Source organism: Grus americana, chromosome 3 (genome assembly GCF_028858705.1).
Source record: "Grus americana isolate bGruAme1 chromosome 3, bGruAme1.mat, whole genome shotgun sequence".
Lineage (NCBI taxonomy): Eukaryota > Metazoa > Chordata > Aves > Gruiformes > Gruidae > Grus > Grus americana.
In genome coordinates this window covers 71,002,771-71,025,065 of record NC_072854.1, presented here as the reverse complement: position 1 = coordinate 71,025,065, position 22,295 = coordinate 71,002,771, and the positions used below count along the sequence as shown (strand labels likewise).

General features: G+C 40.3%; 1 protein-coding gene across 4 annotated transcripts in view; it reads left to right on the top strand.

Moving 5' to 3' along the window:
• The window catches only part of MTHFD1L (methylenetetrahydrofolate dehydrogenase (NADP+ dependent) 1 like), a 157,642-nt gene that overhangs the window by 122,141 nt on the left and 13,206 nt on the right, over positions 1–22,295 (top strand). The window contains exon 27 of one of the 4 annotated variants that reach the window (XR_008576495.1): positions 12,090–12,267. The exons of the other annotated variants lie outside the window; for them this stretch is intronic. The gene's annotated coding sequence lies outside the window, so the exon portion shown is untranslated. The remainder of the gene's footprint in view (positions 1–12,089; positions 12,268–22,295) is intronic. 4 annotated transcript variants of the gene reach the window in all.

Below are 22,295 nucleotides of genomic sequence, written 5' to 3'. Positions count from 1 at the left end.
TATTAAGAATCATCATTCTGTTGTTTATCCCCATTTTGTTTGGATTATGGACTGCATTGAGGACACACGCATTTATTTACCCATTGCATTAAACTATGCATTGTCTTAGTTATGTTCAATTTTATTACACTTCATTGCAAGAAATTGATATAATTACGTAGATGACCATCAACTCGTCATGATAGCAAACCCCTAACCTTTTCCCTCCTTTTCTTTTCCTCCTTTTTTTTTCCTCCTTTTTTTTTTTTCCCTCCTTCTTTTCCCCCCTCCTTTTTTCTCCTTGGAGCTGTTTTGGCAGCTGGAGGCAATTTTTATTTTGATACATTTGACATAAAGGATGGAATGTGTCCAGTTTGGGAAGCAGAAAAGCTGGTGGAGGAAAATAAAAAAATTCCATCATTGTATTACAGAAATCAAGAGTATGCTTTCTGGTCCATCAAGTAGAAACAGTTTTTGGTTTCAGCTGAGGATATACATGAGAATAAATTGCAATTTAAAGGCTTTTTTTTATTTAAAGGGAGAGAGTTTAGCTATGTTGTTGGCACCATAAAACTTAACATTTTATGGAAACAAAATGGAAAACCAGATTATGGTATATATTAAAAATAGAATGTGTAACTTACAACTTTGGGGATCTAGCCAAGAGGAAGTTGTAACGATAACCACATATATGCTCTTATGGGGATCAGTCCTGGACTGAAAGGCATATGCATCCAAACGTGGGGTATTTCCTGTGTGGTCAAAATTTCAAAATGAGTATGCCAATGAATTGTGCTGAGTTCATTCAAAGCGTGTCGGTGTTTCCACGTGCCTGCCATGCCTGTGCAGGAGTATGGAGTACGCGTACCCCCAAAGCGTGTGTGTAGTTACCTCCTTCCTTGTGCCTGTGCAGAGACTTGCTGGCCCCATCGCTGTGTCACTCAAACCCACGTTTTATGTCCTGACTATGAAGTGTTACATCCTTTTGCACTAGGGTCACCGTGTTTTGTTCTTGCCAAAAAGGACAGAGGGTGGGGAGGGGTGTCGATTAGAGGGCTTCTGGCTTCTTCCAAGGGGAGAGTGAGCCAGGGAATGTACTGAATGAAAGGTGTGTTCTTAATGCTACTTGCTTGAGCAGTAAGCAGCTCTGACATCGTAAATCTGATCTCAAAGAGCACCGAAGTCTTCCTGATCTTCAGCTCTCTGCCCTAGCTCTCCTTCCCATCTTGTGTTACTGTTTATGGGCTGGTGTTGCCGACTCTGTATTAACTTCAGGCGTAATCTCTAGAAACCATGGCAGTCTGCAGTATTAGGCTCCTGCCAAATGGTATTCCTGGAAAACCTAATGTAGTCCTTGCCGCAGAATGAACTTCCACTTGTTAATTTTTTTTTTTTTTTTTAATGAAATGCACTTTTTCTTCCAGTAAGCTTTATTCTGTAATTTTGTGAAAAACAAGAAGAAAGTGAAAAGGAAAAGTGGACCCTTTATTACGGTTTAAATTTATTACGGGTAAATTCAGAAAAAACATTGATAAATTGAGGATAAACTTGGGGAAAAAGTTGACAAGTGCATAAAATACATTCACCGTAGCTGTGGAATGAATGTCTTCAAACCTTCACCTAAACCCATTATAACTGAAGTGTGAAGATCTCTCTTGTATGGGCCAATGCTGCGAGTGACCTGTTGGTTGTGTTGCATTAGCCTGTCATTTTGTATGAGGTAAAATTACCCAGAGGATCATATTAAATTCAAATTGGAATGCTCATTTGTAAAGTGAGGAGAAACCACCAGGTACTCAGAGAAAGGCAGTCTAAGTCTGTTCTCATTTGGTGTTGTGTTTAGGTCTGCTTTTCGAAATAGATGACTTGCACTAGTGCAAGTCACGGGGAAGCCTTGCCAGGTACTTCGTATTAGCTTTGTTCCGTGTATTAAGTAAGTCTGATGCAACTTATTGCAGTGAGAATTTCAGAAGATAAATCTACTGAGGAAGGATTAAAAGCAGGTCATATAGGAGGGTAGTTTTCTTACAAATGATGAACACAGTTGCAGGAGCTGTTATAATCCAACAGAAAACCAACAAAACTCAAAGGGTTGTTGTAGTTTTATGGGAAAACAAGTCAAAATCTAATTGACTTTTTTGGTGTTTAAAGCTAAAATGGGGATGAATGTGCTCATTTAACGGAAAAACATCCTGGACCCATCCTTTTCTGTTTCGTGTATCTCATGATGTATTTGAGCCCAACTGTAGAAGAAACTGTAGGAGCACTAGAGTTATAGAGGAAATCAGCTGCTGAAATTGTTTTTAAAATCTGTAGAAATAATGGGGAAAAAAATTTCCCAAGAAGGAAGAAAAGGAAATCAGGTGTAAATATTTCTGCGTTTTCACTACCTCTGAACAGTAGGGGTTTTATTGCACAATTTTAACAGATCTGTATAATTTCCATGGAATTAAAGATTAATTACATTTTAAATTATCTAGCTTTGGGTGCAATGGCATCCTGATTCCTAATTCCATGGAGAATGGGTTTTAAGATGCATGTAATAAATTCTTAATAAGTAGCTCCATATTGCCATTTTAAACATGTATTTCTCCCTGTACTGGTTTCCTTTATTTCAGAGAAAACATAGGGTTTATATATTTAGGAAATAATGTTGCAACAGTGTAGCCAATCTTAATGCAAAATCAAGAAGGAAAACAAAAATCATTTTCAGTCGCTCTAGCTGTCATCGCCACCTACTCCCAAGCACGAAGGCACGCCTGTCCAGGTTGCCTCCAGCATCCAGGTATCAAGCCAGGTGTGCTGGGGTGATCTGGTCAGGCCTCCTTGCAGTGACAGATTTTATCGCCTCTTTCATTAGTTGGCACCATGTGTTGGGTTTGGATGTGCTGGTTTATACCATTTGGCAGCTGACAGCAAATGGTCTTTTGCCTCTCCATCCTGTTGGCATCAGAGTCTCACTGAGATTTGCAGCTTCTGGTTATTTCTCTTGCTGTGAAGGAGCTGTTGTTTACTTAGCCATTTGGTGTATCATTTCATAGATGGCATGTTATTTTCTGTCCTGTCTTCAAAGCCATGTTCTTCTCAATGTCTTTTTTTTCTTCCAGCTGCTCAACTTTAAATGTTTTGATGCTTCTGTTTAATGATTTTGCTGTACTTCCCCCAAAATCAATAATGGTTTTCCAAGCAATATCTTACTTCTCTCCTGAAATAAATTTTTGTATTCATTTGAATAGAACATACACACTTAAGTATTTTTTCAGTCTGTCTGATGCATTCCCTTTGGATTAAGATTCTCCTCTGAATAATGCCTTTAGCTGATAGCCAGAAACTGTGGATATTTACTGCAGTTTGCAGACTCAATTACCTAATTGTAAAAGTGCTTGTTGATTTCTTACTGTGCCTATTTATGCCTTGAGGGATTCGTGAAATATAAATAAGGTATGTTGTAAATAACCTTACAGTAAGGAGACTGGGTTGGGGAGGTTTGCAAATTTTGAATAGTTTTTTTAACTTATATCACAAGTTACTTCACATACCCTTAGATAAAGTGTGTGAAAAGTGTATTGTGGAAGCTGTTCATTAATTGATATAAAATCTGCTGTCAGTGCGCAGACAAACAAGATGACAGGCAGTAGATGTTTACTGCGCTACGGACGTCTTTAGCAACTCCCAAATGTACTATTCAAAATCAATTTGCAGTGCCATTCTTCCCATTTGATAGGATGTCATATAATATATTTGCAGTAACATGCTTTACACAGAGCTTTTCATTGCTAACTTTCTGAATTGTCAGGGAGGAGGTGCAAGTGAGTTACAATCCCTGGACTCAGATGAGAAGGAAATTGTCCATCACAAGCAACAGGATTGGGAAATTACCTGAGTTTCCTGGAAATCAGGCTGGTACTGCTAGCAGTAGTATATGCTGCTTGGGGCATGGCTTGAATGGTAATACAACCTGAGTCTTGAAATCCTTTAAGACGTTGAAGCTTGTTGCATTTATTCAAAAACATTTCCTTAAGCATAGTGCCAGATTAGCGCATCCCTGCCATTTAGTGTCCCGCATGTTAACTGGCAGATGCCGTAAATGTGAAGATATTAGAAAGCTAGTGACCTGAATATGCATACAAATATAATCTTATCGCATCAGAGAAAGGTTTGCCGGCCTCTAGTTAGCTTACACAGAGTTAACACAAAGCTCCTGCAGTCCTACAGGATCAGCTGCTTGGCCACAGATGAGAAATGCTCCCTCCGGGGCGGTGCTGCAGGCTGCAGTGTGAATACCTGCACCTCTGCCTAGGGGCAGCCCATCCCCTTCAGGCTGCACGGGCCTGGAGCCCCTGGGCGGAGTGGAGAGTTAAGTACGGGGTAGGAAAGAGACCAAAGCATGGAATGCAGAGTTGTCTTAATTTTTGCACTGAATATCTGTTCTTTATACTGGTTTCCAACCTGCTTATGTTAATACACATGGGTCAACTCTCCCCACTTCCTGCTGCTCACATGGTCTTACATTTTGAAGTGCTAGGAATGGTGTAAGGTTTGTTTGACTTATTTTTAATAAAATAATAAAAAATTCTGATAACTAGAATCAAGCAACCCCGTAACAGTTAAAAAAAACCCAAACAACAACCCACCTTAAATTGTTTGTAATTTGAAGTTTAGCTACTTTTCTGCAACTCCTTGGAGGGATCTGCCAATCTTTTAACAAAATTTAAAGCAAAATCTCTGTATTTCCCAACAGAAATTTTTAATAGCATCTGAGGTATTTGTTTTGCTTTCGTTTTGAGTACTGATCCCATGATACATCCTCCAGGCCAAGCAGCTGCAAAGCCTGTCTTTGAAATAGTTTATGAAACACCGCTGCAGCAGAGATGGTGCGTTAGGGCATAATAATGCTTACTATTTGAGTCGGAATATCACTTCTGACTCCTTGCCAATTATTTAGTGAAAACTAGCTCTTTATCAGATTTTCGCTTCACCTTTTGGATGTTGTTCTTTATGGATGAGCACAAGGCAGAAGTAGCTGCTGATTCAGCAATGGAGGTAATGTCTCTGAATATTGTTCATATCCCCTGAGGAAAAAGAAAGGCTTTTGTTATTTTTCATCTGTTTTGGAAGTGTTTGGAGTGGCACCTTTCCCACCCTAGCTGCAGAGTATTTGGGGCAGGTAAAGTAGTTTCACTTCTCTTGGTAAATCTTCCCAGCATTTACTTTTGAATCAAAAAGCTGCCAGTAACGTGCTTAGAGGGCTTGGTCCTGTACTGACGACTCAGTGGAGAACAGAGCCTGCGTGAAGAGTTATGGATATAGTTGCGTTGCTCAAAATGAGAGACATGTGCTAAATGTCTCCAGCTGCCTTAACAACAAAGTATAAAGTCTGTAGAAACACAGGTAAACTGAGACGTGTGTGTGTGCATAGCATCAGTTAAAGAAAATATTGCACCCGTTTGTTTTCAGGACTAATTAAATTAGCTTTAAAGCTTCTGACAAAAGGTGAGACATTCCTTTTCAATTCCAAATAGGAATTCTGTTTGGAAGCTTGATTAGAATTTCAGGAAACGGCAGGTGCTTGCTGTTTTAATAACCTGCCCATATTTCTTTTTATTTTGTCAGTTTTCTCGCTGCCAAAGCACCTATCACCTCATGCTGCCAATCCATTTAAGTGCTGGAAACATTTGGAAAGCTTTGCTTTATAGCAAAAACTTGCCCTTCCTTCTAAAATCCCTGTCTCATGTTTGCTGTCTTCATGATTATCCATTTAGCATTCATGCTTGTTCAGTTTCAGTTCAGTAACAGGAGGCTTTTGAGAGCTGTAAAGTGATGAGCCTTTTCTTTCGGAGAGAAAGCCTTCTGAAGAAAGTTAACGTAGAAAGAAAAAGCAAACATTTTGTTGGATATGTCAGTGACTGAGAAGACCAGCCAGTGTTTCCCGATTTCAGCATCACTTGGGTAATTTGATTGGATAGCACAGTAGTTGTTTGTCCTGGAGCTGTGTTGCTGTAGTGTGTGCTCTTTCTTAATGGAAAGATGAGAAAAGCAGAGGAAAATCCAGAGTTTTGCAATGGTAAGCATGTTGAGTTTGCCAGCTGAATTGTCATGTTGGCTTGTCATATGCACCAAGTCACATATATTTAATAGGTTGTAAATCAGAAAATCTGCTTCATAAACTGCAGTTTGAGAACTTGGTTCGGGTAGCAAGAGTCATAGTGCCACCGGTGTCTCATCAGGTTTCTTTCATGAATTACTAGGGATGAACAGGCATCCAGCAAATGCCGCTTCCATTCACCTACAACACAACCCACCTGACATCCGTTACAGATACATATGCAGAAATTGAAGATGATTGTGCTGTCAGTAAGCAAACGCATAGCCGGGTGGTGGCGGTGACGCAGATGCAGCTAGCAGTTGCAGTGCAAGCTCTTGAGGGATTCTGAACGTGTATGTGGCTTATTAGTCCATGCTGAAATTTTAATGGCTACTGTTGGAGCTGTTGTGTTAAAGCTCACACGTGTATGCCTGCCATGCTTGTGGTAGGCTTTGGGCATGAGTTACATTCTCATTTTTGCCATTTAGGTCTGTCTTGTACTATTTTAAGTACAACTTTGGAATTAGCAATTGTGCCTAATCAAAGCCTTTGGCAAATACGACATTGATTTAAATTTTTACCTATTTTTTTCCTAATATTGAATGTGTTATGCTGAAAGCAACATGTTTCCTCTGTGCTCTGTGTAAGCTGCCTTTTATATGTCAACTTTGCTTTCATACAAGCCTTGCTTTTTTTGTAGAGTTTTGTGTTTAGTCTGTCTTTGGTGCTATATTTAAGATTCATGTTTGTAATGTTGCTGGCATTCACTTGTAGGTTCAAGCTGGTGAATGAAAGTATTTGCTCCTGTTCCATTTCAGACCATGTAGGAGGATTTATTTAAAGTGCACCTTGCAGCCCCACCCACTTCATCCTCGGCAATAAACCAGGATCTGAGCTAGATTATTGATACCAAAGTGAAGGACCATGCTTGTCTTCCATAAAGTTTTCTTTCTTAATAAATTAGTATAACATTTACTCTTCTACCTTACTCTGGAGATTACAACATTGAAGATAAATGTAACTTACAACAGCGAGCACAAGAGTACTATCTGTCTTTCTGCACAATAATTGTTTGTTATCCTTCCAAAAAATGTGTGGTGACTAGCCAGACAGCAAGCAAATGCAGTTTCATACACCTGTATGCCAGATGTTTTACAGCTGTGCACATACTGCTGCCGCTGAACCTATAGTGAGGGCCACGGGACAATTGATTGAGGAAAAGTATGGATTTTTCTTTGGGCTGGGCTGAAATGACAGTGAAGGAGGCAGAGCTGCCAACCAAAGGAATTGCATAGTGCAATCAAGAAGCAAGTTTTTGGCATCTTGTTTGGGGATATCGCTGAGATTCAGAGTTAGGAAGATTTCCTCTGGCTTCTTCACAGCTAAAATATTTTCCATGGAACCTCAATGTCTAATGAAGTAAAAGCAGGAATTGCTAAAGTTTGATTTGGTAACATATAGGTGAACTGATTGTAGTAATGAGCTGCAAAGAGTGAGGGTTTACAAAGCTAGGTAGGAAATAGGGACTAAAAAAGTCTTATTATTTTTAAGGGCAGCTGGGTATCTGAATGTCACAAAGCTTTGAAAATCTTCTATTATTGAACTTCATTTTTTTCCCTGAAATGGACTTTTTTATTTCTTAGTTCTTAAAACTATGGACAGTTTGACAAAGGAAATGGTCCTATCGTCCATTTTCTTTCCTTATGACCCCTACAATCATTCTCCTTTACAAAATATTTTGCAGCATTGATTTGAAGCTTGCAATGTTTTGTAAGGAAGTGGGTTGTTTTTGCTGTCACGTAATCTTTAATTTATTCAATAATAACACACTGCTTTGTATGTCAAAATGGAAGTTCCAGGAACTGATATGCCGCGCATATTTGTGGCCAAATATCAGTGTAGTTGCAGCTGGATTCTGGGTCATGTCTTTAAAGAGAGGAAGGGGAATATCATGCTGCTCTGGGAAGGGGCCAAGGTATTAGACATGAAAGTGGGCAGGCATATGTGCCTTTATGGGGAGAACAGGGGGAGGAGTGTGGTCCTGGAGGTCTGCATAGAGATGGATGTATTTTGGTTGCTTCAGAAGCCAACTCAGATTTTGGATTAGCAACTGTAGTCTACTCACTGACCCAAAGCTTTTAAGGCTGTTGAAAATCTGTTTTTAAGGCGATGGTTTCAGGAATTTGTTTAACTAGTGACCTCCCAATCTGGAAATGAAGCAAGTGTTTCTTACTTGGCTTTCCAGCCCATGGAGTGGGGCTGCAAGCATATGAGGTGGAAAAGAGAATTATAGCCACCACTATGATCTAACTTGATTTTGAAACGCAGAATTGAAGAAAAATTATATCAAATTAGCATCATGATAACTCAGTGTGAGAGACATTAATGTTTTGAAGGGAGATGGCCAAAATCTTCCCGCTAAAATGCCAACTTACCCAAAGCTCTGTGTTTATGCTTACTTAACTCTTTTCATCAATGAGCTTTTTGATGCTTTTGAAAAGCATTGAAGGTAGCACTTTTCTAAGCTATGGAGCACGAGTAGGAGGAGCGAGCCCATCACACACTGCGCAGTGCAGCACGGAGATCCGTGATGGTACACCACATGCACAGTGGGCACGGGAAGGACTACCTGTGGTTTCAAAGTTGATAAGATGGCCAAGAGCAGGGCACTGTGCCTGAATGAATACCCTTTGGCTCCATGGCACGTTCATCTGAAGAGATGCCTTGCTTTTGCCTCCAAAGATACTGTGGGGTGCTTATCTTGAGCTGTGCCATGACCACAGGAGGGGAGAACAGCAGTCCTGGACCCCCACACAGCCAGGGACAGGTCATCCCTCTGGTTTGGGCAATATTCACTGCGGTGCTGAGAAGGCAGCTCACACGCTCTGCTTACTCTGAGTGGCTATTTCTGCTTTCACATCACGCTATGAAGTTCATTTATTTCCTGTCTCAGGCGTAATATGGTTTTAGTGGAGGGTTTTCCCCGATGATTGTTTCCTGAGTTAGTAGATCTTCCTTCACTTTGGCAAGGATCTTCCTTAATAAACAGTCTTATCATCAGTTATTAGTTTCATATGACTGGCCTGTGAAACGCACAGGATTATTGAAAGCTGTAAAATTTGTGTTAGCTCTTTTCCTCCATCGTGATCCAAACGATCTCAGTGGGTTTGATCATATAAATTTATTGCTGGTTACCCACAGCAAACCAACAAACTGCAACTGTGCAACTAGGGCTTAGATGAACTTACCTGCTTATAAGTGGTTCGGTGAAAAAAATGGCTGTCAAGTAAGTGTTAGTTTTAGTAACAATTGCTTTGGTTATAATTGTTTTATAATTTTTTTGTAGTTGTAACTTTCAGTAACTTTTAGTCAATTTTAGTAACGTTAAGTTACAACTTCATTTAATCCTGTTTTTAACCCAAACAGTGAAAATGTTGATCCTCAATACTGCTTTACAGTGAAGTGGGAAGAGTTACTGTGGTAGAACACAGTGTGCTACTAATAGCACCTGATGAACTAGCATAAAGTATCATATTATTAATTGATTTAATGAGTCCTTAGATCCTATAATACTTGAAAGAAGGTTAATTGCTTGCTTACAACATAACTGTAATGGACTATGTTTAAACACATCATTTGATTCTCATTTTCTTGAAATATCCACTTATGAGGTTGTCACTCCCCCCTTCACTTCCCACCCCCAATATTTGTAGCTCCTCTTGCTGTGAAGCATTTTAAGAGTGTTAGCTCAAAGCACAGTGCTGCTTCCAGACCGTTCCGTCCCTTGGGGTTGGGTGTGAGTCGGTGCTGTGCTGGGCACAGTCGTCTTCTCTAGCTAAGCAGAAACATCCCCGTCGTGGCTGACGGTTCAGGTGGCAGGTAATGCTAAACGGTGCTTGTCTGAAAAGCGTGATCAACTCTAATTGGTTTGGCACGTTTATATTCTGTATTAATTTCCTCTTGTTTGTATAGAGCGTATGAAGAGCAGTGTGGAAGCGTTGTGATTTTATTTTTTTTCCATTTGATTCTGTAAAATAATTTCCATCTCTTGCCAGTATGAGTGCCAGAGGGGCGGCCCAGCTTCCTTGAAAGGCTGTGTTCGACACGGCCTTGCTGTACAGGCAGGTTAAATTACCGCAGTTGGATGCTCGGGAAGGCCCTGCCACAAAGGGAAAAGTGGCTGCTGAAACAGCCGTGCTGGAAGTCTCGGGAAAGCAAGCCGGGGCAAACTCAGCCCACGCGCTCTGTTCTCGGTGCTAACTCTCTGCAGAGTGCCTGGGCAAGCTTACCCAAACTTTCTGTTCTAGCAAGACAAAGCGCTGCATTGTGTATTAGAGGGAAAGTTTTAAGCTGTTTGGCTGCATCCCCAAATTCAATTTATAGTGCTGGAACCTCAAGGTGGAGCATGCATGGACTCTGCAGCACACACTGTGACTAATGTGCTGTGAACCACAGGTACAGCAAGCCAGAAATGGTGGGAGCCTTTCAACATAGTCGACCGTGTCAACTCAGCCTGTCACTCATCATTTTGCTTTGGGATAGCTGATACCATAAAGAAAGAAAAAAGTAAAAGTCTCATATAAGTTCAAATCATAAACTGAGAGCTTATGTGTGCAAGAGGGAAAAACTTTGCAGGAAATTTTAAGTAAAAAATGCAGTACAATTATTTTTAAATAGTTTACTTCTGACAAGCAAACATTTCCTTCATAGGCACTCAGAATGGCGGGAATACCTACCCACAGGTATGGGCATACCTACCTACCTGCACACCTACACACCCTTAGTGGTAGGATACAATTAAGGATGCTTCCAGTTCTGGATTTGTATTTTCAGGATAAGTTAAATCATTTAAATCAGACTTCAGAAACATTCACAAGTAGGTTACATTGTCAAGAGTATGTGGTGGGACAACACTTTGACTACAAAAAGAAGCAACTAGTAAGCATTCATGGGGATAAAATTCCTGTGCATATCCGCACATTCCTTTTGATTGGCAAATAAGCTAGTCATGCTTCATAGTGGCTGCCTTCCTGATCATTAGGCTATCTTTCAACCTTCCTCCTCCTTTCTTCTCTTTTTCCCCCACTCCAATAGATTGGATGTGCTGGAATAGATTCAAACACAAAAGTTGCATCAATGTACAATGTAATGTGTTTGAAGATTTTTGCAGCTTTGCTGGAAAACAAAACACTTTGGACAGTAAGAGAATTGTTTATCAGATGAAATGTTGCTGATCTATTTATTTATTTGAACCCTGTCTTGGCTGTCTTCATCCAAAGAACCTAGTCTTTTTTAACCCTCATTTGTAGAATTACGACATATTTTACACCCTTGTTCCTCAAAAAAATGCCGAGATGTTCCTTTCATTAGGAATAAGGAAAAGACATCAGGATTTAACACTTGCATCCATTTTACCTTTCTGCTTTCTCTTTTTTTAGCTTCCCTCTTGCCTCATTTAGAAAGCAACAGCTGTTTCACATTGCGTGTCACATCCCATTCTTTCTAACAAGCAACTTTAAAGCATCCTTCCTCAGTACTTTGAAGGATACAGAAGAGGCTTACCAGTACTTTGCTGCTTCTTTCTCATTGCTCCATCCTGAACTTGTAATATGTCATCTATGTGGTGCTGCTCTGTGTTGTCAGAGGACTAATTTAATTTATTTTCATTAAGTGCCCCTCAATTGAATTTTTGAAAGACAGATACAATTACAAACACAGCACAGGAAGAGCATAGGAAGAATGTCTGGCACAGCTATACAAATAGATGTATTACTTCAGATATTCCCCTGCTGGTGAACAGGACATGTAATCTGTAAAGGATTATATGTAAGAGAGAGAAAGATACTCAGAGCGATACTGAAGCTTATTGAAGTGGTCAAAGCCAGTATAAAAGAAAAAAGTCTTGGACGCATCAAATCACATGAGCACCTCCAAAGTGTGGTGCCTAGTCTTCTCTCTCCCAGGCGCTCAAATCAAAAAGGAAATAAAAATTATCCTAATGCTAGTGCTCTGGCCATCTTTTCAGGAGGAAGAACCAAGGTGGCATTGCAGCCCAGAAGCTGGCATTCCTAAGAGCTGGTGAAGGTTTGTTCTGCCACTGAGGTTGAACAGAAGCGCAAGCACTGTGCAAGCAGCTCTGCATTTTACCAGCTGAATTGAAGTCACCCAGGAATAGAAGGAGAAGCTGTGATTAAAAGCCCTGGGTAGCTCATTTTGAAGCACTTATTTCACTTTCCTACGTGGCAAGGCATGAAAAAGTCAGGACCACAAGTCCACACAAGCAAATGCGGCTTCCTAATAGCTTAGATTGGTCAGTAATGCAAAATGCCCCCATTGCATAAGGATCATCAAGTCCCCTAACTGTGCTTCCTCTGAGCTGGAGCTTTGTTTCCATTCCTGAGTTGCCAGTCTGAATGAATGAGCTAATAAGCCAAGGGATGGGAGCTCTTGAACACAGGCCACATTCACTAAAAGGTGTGCTTTAGTGGTATTATATCAGCATATTATACCAGCACGGTATGCTAATTTGAATATAGAAGGGCCATCCGCACGAGAAACCCTGGTAACAGGGCGAGCTGTGACAGTCAGTGACCACGCTTCCTTATATTCCTGATAAATGTGCTGCTGCAGAAGTCTGTAGTAAAACCCAGAATCTTTCACCTTTTTCTAGAGGAAATGTCAGCAGTCATTTCAAGTCGTTTAAATGCCTTTTACATGTGCTTTACAAATTGGGCACAATTGGGAGACTCGCTTCCCTCCCTAGTCAAAAAGAGAGAAACTGGGATGGTGAATGTATATACAAGTGCCCACCACACACATGCATACGTGTCATGCTGGAACGAGGTATCATTAAAATTTAAGCAGAATGGCTGTACATCTGTCTCTGAGCATTCTTATTCCAGGATAAAAGTGCTTTTTTCTGGGTAAACTGAACCCGCTCTGAAATGTTAGCCAAGCCTATGTATACCTTGCAACTGGAAAACATTTGATACGCTTTAAAATGACATTTTCTAAAGGGATAGCAACTTTTTTCTTTCCTTGGATTGTTTAGGCCAAGTGGACCATTACATTAAAGATATATTCTGAATTCTGTTCCCCAGATACAAAAGCCAGGATAATCCAAAAATGTGCTTTCTTGTAGGCCTTTCAACATGATTTCCAGTACAGTTAAAAAAAAAAAAATAGTATACAAGATGAATCCCAGATAACTCCAGTGTAATGCCTAGTGGTTTCATGGGGTACTGTTTTATTCATAAAAGTTCAACTTTAAGGGGATAAAGTCATCTTCATTTTATGGGGCAATTAAAGGCTTCTGTTTTGATGTTGTCTGCTGTCTTCTCTGGGATTGATTCAGAACCAAACACATACTGTAGAGGAGAATTCAGCATGACAGTTTGCTGCTGGCATTCTTCATGAGGAATTGCTGTATTCTCCCAGACGGGAAAGAAATTTACAGGGGAGTTTTGGGGATTTTTTTTATAGGTCTTTATTATAGCTAACCATTCTTCCGCTTATCGCTGCAGGTACATGGAACACTGCCTGGTTTTGGAGTCTTTCCACTTTATAAAGTACAAAGTTATGTTAATATTTTTTGACACTTGAGTAAGAAAAATTCTTAAATTTTCCCAGATTCCAGGCAACTGACTGCTCTTTCATTCTTTCCAGACACATGTTTAGTATCAGCCACAAAGTTACTATAGTATGAGAGTTAGGGTTCTGACAGACATGTGTCTGCAAATGAAAATCATATTGCTGAAGCCGTATCAGCCCCTGCCTCTCTGAGGGACTGCAGTGCCCTGAGTGCAGGGACGTCTGATCTGCTGGTGAATCAGCTACACAGCTGTTATAGTTTACTATACTTTGTAGTGTTTTGTAGGTAACCCTCTGTCATTTTTGGTTTGCCTTATATCACTCCAGAAAAAAAGTAGTTGTGCAGAAGCTGGTTGAGAAATAACAGACATTTGGGCAGCAAGAGCTGAGGCAGAGGGACGGCAGGAGTGTTTGTCTCCTCTCTTGTTCCAAGCCCCATTGCTCTTGCTCGTTAATCAGCGTCCTAAATCTGATGCAGCCCCTTGGTGAACTGGAGCGTGGCCAGACAGGGCAGGGTTGTAGCTGTGCCCCTTTTTGCAGCGGTGTGGGTGCAGGTGCCTGTGCTCTGGAGGCTGTGAATCTGTGCTGCCGTGGGCAGGAGCCTGGGTTCCTGCGCCCTGCCTGCCACAGCCGCCGTGTGAAGGGCTGCCTTCTGCTTGCTGCGGCTTTTTAAGGGGTCTTCGCTAGGAAAGAGGCTGTAAGCCTCAAATACCAGAATGAGCTAGGCATGGGGCAAAATCTGATGAGAGGAAATGAGTAATAAGGATGTCGCAGAGCATCTCCTGGGTTATTTGGAGTTGTGCCCTGGGTATGTCATCGTTTTCCCTTCTCTCTCACTAAGTTGTTTTTTTTTTTTTTTAATAGTAGCGTTAATGACAGTGAAATGGATCTGAGTACAGTACCTGTTAAATGCCAGCTTCCCTTACATGGCATCCATCTGTAAATGTGATTAGAACAAACATCTGCTCCCAGAAATGACTTCCTGACCTGTGCTGGTTTTTTTAGTGTCTGCCAGGCTTCTCATCGCCCTCCACGGTAATCCCAAGAGATCCACAAGAAAGTAAAGATCCTCAAATTCATGTGACATTGCAGCCACTTCGGCTGGCTTGTTGAGACTCAAAAGTTGTAACTGGAGACACAATGCCATACCGTTCACAAGAAAGAGAAAAATTTTCAGTTGTGAAGGTTGTCACATTTGTTAGGCATACATAATCCAGGTTACTTCTGCACTATAACCTGGCTCCCACAAAAATGATAATTCGTGTAAAGTATCTTTTTCAGCTAAAATTTGAATTAGTGGGTAACTAGACAGTAATCTTGAAAAGCAGAAGAATGTTACAGAGACTATAATATAGCCACACATTAATATGTAGGCATTCCCTATTGAAAACAGGATACTGAATTTAGTTTTAAACATCAGCTTGCACACAGTATGATATGTAGTATTTTGTATAGGCTTGCTGACTTAAAACGTGTGCTTAAAGCTAACTGCTGTCATCTGAGCTCTGCTGTTACCCTGAATCAATTTAGCAATAGGTTCATATTCTTTAGTGTTGACCATTTTGTTTCTCTCTGTTTAATTAAAGCTTCTTGGATCATTCTCAGTTTCTTCACAGAAACAGTTTTAGGACTCTTGACACGTTAACATGTTTCTAATACTTGAAATACTGAGAAAGCCAAGAATTTTTAGATTGCCGTGTTCATATAAAATTCGTATCTGTAACATCTGAAATCTTGTGAATTCCATAGACTTGTATTTATACCTATATTATGGCCCTGTGCTGTTGCACAGCATTTAGAGGTTATCTGCAGCTGTCTCCATACTGCCTGGAAACCAGTTTTTCTTTGAAATATTTCTTTGGTCTGTGAAGAGACGTTGCCAGGCATCTATGTTAATACCTCTATAAAAGAAGGAAACACTTTCTTACATGTGATTAAAATGTGGAAGTCATTAACACAGGAAAGCCACTGAGGCCAAGAATTTAACAAGATTTCTAAAAGGTTATAGCCATCAACAATACGCAGTAATTATAAATATAATTATAAATATGAGTAATTTGGAAAAAGTGCTAAGCACAGTGTTCAAGGATTTGGTTAGTCTTCAGCTATCAGCTCCCAGTGTTGGACAGAGGTTGCTTTGTCACCCTCCATCGTTTTAGCTTTTCTCTGTAAAGCTTCTGGCACCAGCCGCTGTCAGAGACAAAACCTTGGGACACACATTTGCTCTGACCTGATACGGCATGCTCCCTGCCTGCCTTCTGGATGATTTAAAGCGTGTAACTTCTGTATTAATTGATCACACTGCGCCAGTTTTCCATGCGTACACAATGCCCTGCTGCTCTGTATGTGTAGCAAGCAAGGCACTAGGAGCTTTTGTTACTAGACTGAATCAAATGAAGATAAAAGACGATGTTTCACAAACAAACACAGCAGATACAGATACTTCCTGCCTTCTTCTGCCTTTGATGACTTTTTCCCATTCCTGTATTTCTCGGTTGTGGCCAGGCACATGCTCCATGCTGTCCTCCTGGCTCACGCACACTTGCAGCAAAGCAGCAGGAGCGCGAGGAGAGCGAACGTGCGGTGGCACGCAGGGAGTAGAGTAAAGCCTTTTTCATATGCACCAGAGGGAAACAACGTCGTGCTGCTGGCACTGCATATGTCAGATTTGCCTTTGTGCCTGAGACCCTGAATGAGCTGTGCTGACTGTAGAGCTCTGATCCAGATTGTAGTAAAGAACATCAATGCCATTGTATTTGGCACCTGTAGTAAAGATGTGATGCAGTAAGTAGACGCGGAAACCAAATGCTCTGCAGGTAATCCGTCCAGAATGGGATCAAGGCGTCTTTGTGACAGCACAAATAAGCTCCCTCTGAGTTTGTGAACTCTTTGTCTCTTTACTTTTCTTTGGGAAAAAGAAAAAACTAAATTTCTTAATAACTTCCACAAAAAGTCAATTTAAAAATACCTTCACAGTCAGTATTTAAGCAGTCTGACAAAGGAGAGATGTAATGTGGAAGCAAAGATAACGCAGACTTTTCACACAAATAAACAAAAAGTAATTTTCAAACAAGAATAACTACAGGAATTCCAGCTGCTGGAGGGGATGCTGATGATGAGATGGCGGTATGATCCGTGGCTGCATCCGAGGGAGAGCGCTCTTGCTCACCAGCAGCCTCTCTTCAAGGAAGATGCCCGGGCAGGTGGGTAGTGACACATTGCTGGGGCATTGCAGCTCTTCAGGCGAGGTCGGTGTGCTGTCACAGGGGGCTTTGTTCGTGGGGTCACCGGGAGGGAGGGGGCAGACTGAGCCTCAGCGGACGTGTCACGGGTTGTGTTTGTTATGCCTTTGGCTGAGCAGTGGAGTTGTAAATGGTTTGTTTGCAAAAATGAAAGTTCATTACAGACTGGCCTTGTTTTGATTAGGAGGAGCCGGGGGGCTGTACCATAAGAGTAAATAAAGCTTATGGCTTTGTCTGCTAGTTTGTTCACTTGGGCATTAGAGAGATTCTATTCTAACTGTTTTTTTAATGTCTGTGTTATCATTTTATTTTAGTCTTTTTTATGATTTACTCTGTATGTGCACAAATAAATTTGCTGTGATGGTGGCACTTTTACACATTTTTTTAATGCTTGAGAAGAAGTTCCCATAGAACGTTTTTGTACTAGATGTTTGTCAAAACACAAAAAAGAGTTGAGTTAGCTTGTTTTGTGTTGGGATGCAGAAATTCATTATTACCTTCCACTTTTTCCTTTCATATATATCATTTGGGAAAAATACTGAATGCCACCCACAAAATATCTGTTTGGGGGTTGGTTTGTTTTTCAGACTGGAAAAAAAAGTGTGTTTCCAAATATGGTTGACTTTAATTGGACGGTTTAACAACATTTTTGTTACTTATATGAATATATATCCTTTGTTATATTGCAGAAACTGTGGTTAGAAAAGTGACTTACTGCAAGTTCATACTGAGCAAAGTGTGAGAAATGGAGAAAGTTATACTTCATTAAAAAATACTGATACAAAGGCTTCATTATGTAAGAGAAAAAGATGTTTCATGCTATCTATTTAGCATAGTTATATGAGACTAAGATGAGAATCAGGGTTACCAATTTCAAGTTCCATTCTCCTGGCAGCAGCTCAACTCCTTTTGGCAAATCATTTAACCTTTTCTGCCTCCTATCTCACTCACCTTTTGCAAAGGAGATCTTATTTCATTTATTTCCCAGATGTACTTCATGTCTTTAATTCATATTTGTAGGTACTTTGGAAATAATTGTATTTATAATTATAAAAATATAAATCTTTATTATATTATGCAAGGATACACGTTTGTAGGATAAAGATTGTGCTCTCCATCCATTAACAAAATTTTGTCTGGTTTCCTTTGACAATTAAATCTGTCGGACAGCTTGTTAACTCATGGTTCTCTCTCGGTGAACAGAAATTAGGATTTTAGTATCTCCTTAGAGAAACTTTGAAAATCACTATTGCCTTAAGAGAGTTAAGTCACAGTTCATGGCTAGAATTTTTTCCTTTCTCCTTACAGCTATCAGTGCAGTTAAGGCAACTTGCAAAGAAGGTGGCTCTTCTCAAGGCAGTAGTGCCTCACAAGTTGGGGGTTTTCGACCTTTTTCAAAGTATTTCTATGCTCCTCCATTTTCCAGGAGAAGTGTGAGCTCCAGCATAGGTTATTCAAGGCTTGCTTTTCTTAACAGCCGTTTAGAGACCTCTTAAAATAGTGGTTCGATAGACTATAGGATGAAAATTGCTGATCTAAGTAATATCCTTCCTTTTTTTATTTGCTTCCTTGTCGAAGGGAACCACAGGACATTATGGTATGATTTTAGAGGATGCACTGTAGTAAATAATACATACTGCTAGAGGTCTGCGATGGACTTGTGACTGAGAATATCTGATTTACACAGACAGTTTAACAATCTGACATCCTCACATGTAGCCAAACTGGATCCATTCTGGATCTTCTGGGTTAGGAACAAATAAAAAGGAAAAGCTTTTGAATTCCTCAGTGTAGCTAAGATAGCATTGACCTAGCATATCAAAACACTAATTTGCCTGGAGAGAGAAGGGGCGAAGTCGCATGTGGTTAGAAAGCAGTCGCATCCAGAATTATAATGTAAGGTGCTTGTTTGGAATTATCTATTTCCCGTTTGCTTCAGTCTGCCACAAAATAATATGTGTTACAGGCTACAAAGAGCAAATAATTTAAATTGTTTATCCAAGCAACAAGTGGCGTGAGAAAGTAGATACAGAAACTTGAACCACTGAGATTAGAGATGCTTACAGGTCAAGGTTGATACATGATGATGGTACAGTGATAGTGACTGATACTGTTGATGACCACCACAGTTGATGATTCTTTGGAGACAAGCCCCTAGGCTCTTCTTTCTGACATCTCCCATGATAACTACAGACCAGAAAGTTGAACTGCACCTGTGAAGTGTATATCCCAGATTTTATTGTTTCCCAGTACTGAAAACTAGATCATGTCTACTCAGATGGGATTAGCAAAGTTTAGTTGCCTCCTCTTCCATTTTTCTCAACTCCTGTTGCTTCAGATGTTTTCCAAAATTCTCATACCCTTTGGTATTATAAAGGTCACCACTGGCACTTAGTTTAAATCAAGTAATAAGACCAAGCCAGTTTGGTGATTTAACAGTTAAAAAGAACTAATTTTAAGGGGTCCTTTGCTATAATCCTTTTATCTTCTTTAGAAGCCATTCTTCCTATCTATCTATCTACACACACACATCATCTTTGCCTGATATGATGTTTCTTAGGGAACTTTACTTACTCAGATGTCAGTGGATCTAGTTAATTGTAACCAAGAGGGCTAGTATGGCAGCAGTTAAATGTGGTTTTATTCACTATAGTTATACAATATTTTGGGATTTCTCCATGTTGTAATTCGTCATTGAAATGACTGGATGATGCTCCTGATGCTTTTCCTAGCATGGCTTACTGGGAAGGATAAAGTATGTGGCACACTGAGCACACATATTTGCTTTACCTAGTCTGCTGCTGCCACCATCTTCAGTTTCTGGGCTGTAATTGAGGCTCTGTTCTTTCCTGTGTTACCATGTCAGGCTGTTTGACCAGCAATGCAAGTCTTGTATGAAAGTTATGAAGCTTTTAAACAAAATGGTATAGTGAAGATCAAGAGCACAAAGTGGGACTTGCTCCTGGTGTTTGAGGAATAGCCCTTCTAGAGAAACAATTGGTAAAAAATAAGCAGGTTTCAGAGGAAATGAAGGGTGCCTGTTCCTTGAGCAAGGCAGTCGGGATGGGTCCACCCAAGACCTCTCCTCCCCAAATACCACAAAACCTGCTCTGCTTTCAGCAGAACCTGAGCTGCTGGTGCAGCTTGGACACCTCCTGCTCACCAGGAGACCCAAGCACTGTACAAAGCAGGAGGATTATGTCCCCATGAACATCAGATACTTCAGATATTCCCGTTGCTGAAACAGCACATGAGAAGAATGCCTTTATCCTCTGGATTTATTCCCTCAGAGGCACGTTTCCAGCACTGTCTGATATATTGGACACTTGTCAAGAATGGGAACAGCCCTGGGAGCCTCTGACATCAGGACTGAGCTGGAGGGAAGGATTGCTTCTGGCTGAGGAGGTGATTTTGTACAAGAGGCAGCGAGCAAGAATCCTCTGCCAGAGATTCTGTCAAAAGCCCAAGAGGGAAAGGAAAATCAGGATGTAGGCCTTGGCCAAGGGAGCAATTACTCCTGGAAATGGATTCGAGTGGGCTGGGATGGAGGGAGGTGTTTTGGAACAAGTCACCTGGAATTTGTAGCCCTGGGGTTTTTTTCTCCTTCTTTATATCCTCCATGGTTGGTTGTTTTGGGGTTGGTGTTTTTGGTTGATTGGTTGGGTTTTTTGGGGGGGCGGAGTGTTGGGGCTTGTTTGGGTTTTGTAGCTTTCATTTTTGTAGTATTTTTTTAATAAATTAACCTATCTGGGGGGGAAAACAGTTCTGAAAACCCTGTGAAACATCATGCTGTGTTATGGATGGCATGAAAAAATAGTACACTGAACTAACACCGTCTAACATGTTACCTGAGAGAGAGAGAGATGTGTGTTTTGAGTAAAATTTAAAATATTGATCCCATTGTGCAGTTAGGGGGATCATTTTCTTCTGCTTCAGGTATGGTTTTATAAATTCTAGGATGAAAATGAGACAACTCTGCTGAGAGAAATTGCAGTCATATATGTGAGTCACAAATGTTTTGCTTAATCGGGAAAATTGCTCATTCTTTTACAGATTACATCTATGACTAAATATTTTATTTAATAACTAGCAAAATGTCAATTCTGCTGTCACTAACAGCAGCATTTGAGTTCCAGTGGTATTACACTGACCTGTTGACCAAGAACTTGTCCAACCACACATTGACCAATTCCTCTCATCCCCTTCTTCCTTTGGGATATGCACCCAAAGGTCTCTCCAAAAGCTGTACCGGACAGATGTGGACTGTTGTGCGGCTTTCATTTTTTTCCTTAGGGTACCCAGGAGCTCACTATTTCCGCTCAAGACAAGTAAATTGTAGGGTCCTGGTTGGTAATCCCTCAGAGAATGTAACAGAGCACAAGCTACTTCTGCCTCACTTGAGCATCTGGCAGCAAGATCAATTAGGATTGTATAATCAATATACAGTACCTTTATAACTTCATCCAGATGCTGATAGCAGAAGAGCAAAGTCCATGCATTTTATTGTTGTAAATCCTTTCACAAAATCGAACAATTGCCAAGAATGTGGAAACATTAAAGTAAGAGACAATGATAATAGAATAATTGATGCCAGATGGGCTTCTGCACCTGATATCAGCATGCCAGTAAAACAGAGACGTTTATTGCAAGGAATACTACAGCATATGTTGGGTAGCATCAGCATCTTTTCAAACATTATTTGGATAAATTTGAAAGCTGCTAATGTGTTGAGTTTCTTACTGAAGTTGTTCTTATACAATACAACAAGATCTTTTTTTGTTAAAGATTTCCTGAGAAGGAAATATGAGCTTCACTCTCCCTGTTTCCTCTGGCTATCATCACATTTGGCAAATTTTCATTAAAACTTTATAAGTAAACTGTTATTTAAACACTGACTAAGGATTGTTGCTTAGCTGCTTTCAGAAATCCTTGTTATTTTCAGGCAATGAAAAATAGTGAGATAATATTTTCTTAAGCATTATGTAGCTATTAAAGTAGATTTTTAGAAATTATTGCCATTTACAAGGCTGAATTTATTAGTTTGTTTTTAAAGGTTGATACTTTTCCAAGGAAGCCCCAACTTGCCTCCATTGTGGATCTGCTTTTCCTAATGCGAGAGTTTGAGGTTTGTTTGCTTTTAAGAGATGGTGAAAGGTCACTCGAGCATGAGTTCAGTCTTTGCTATGGTGGTGTTCCCATCTCTAATACATGTGTCTGTGTGTGAGTTGGGGGGGGGGTGTAGACTATATTACGCATCTTTTGTTTTGGCCATTTCATTCTGTTGTATTTCTTTTAATTAAGACAAACAATACTGTTCTTTTAGTTATTCGTTTCTGTCATTTTAATGTAATTTTTTTTTCTTCTGTCATTCAAAACATGAGCTACCTCTGAAGCGATAG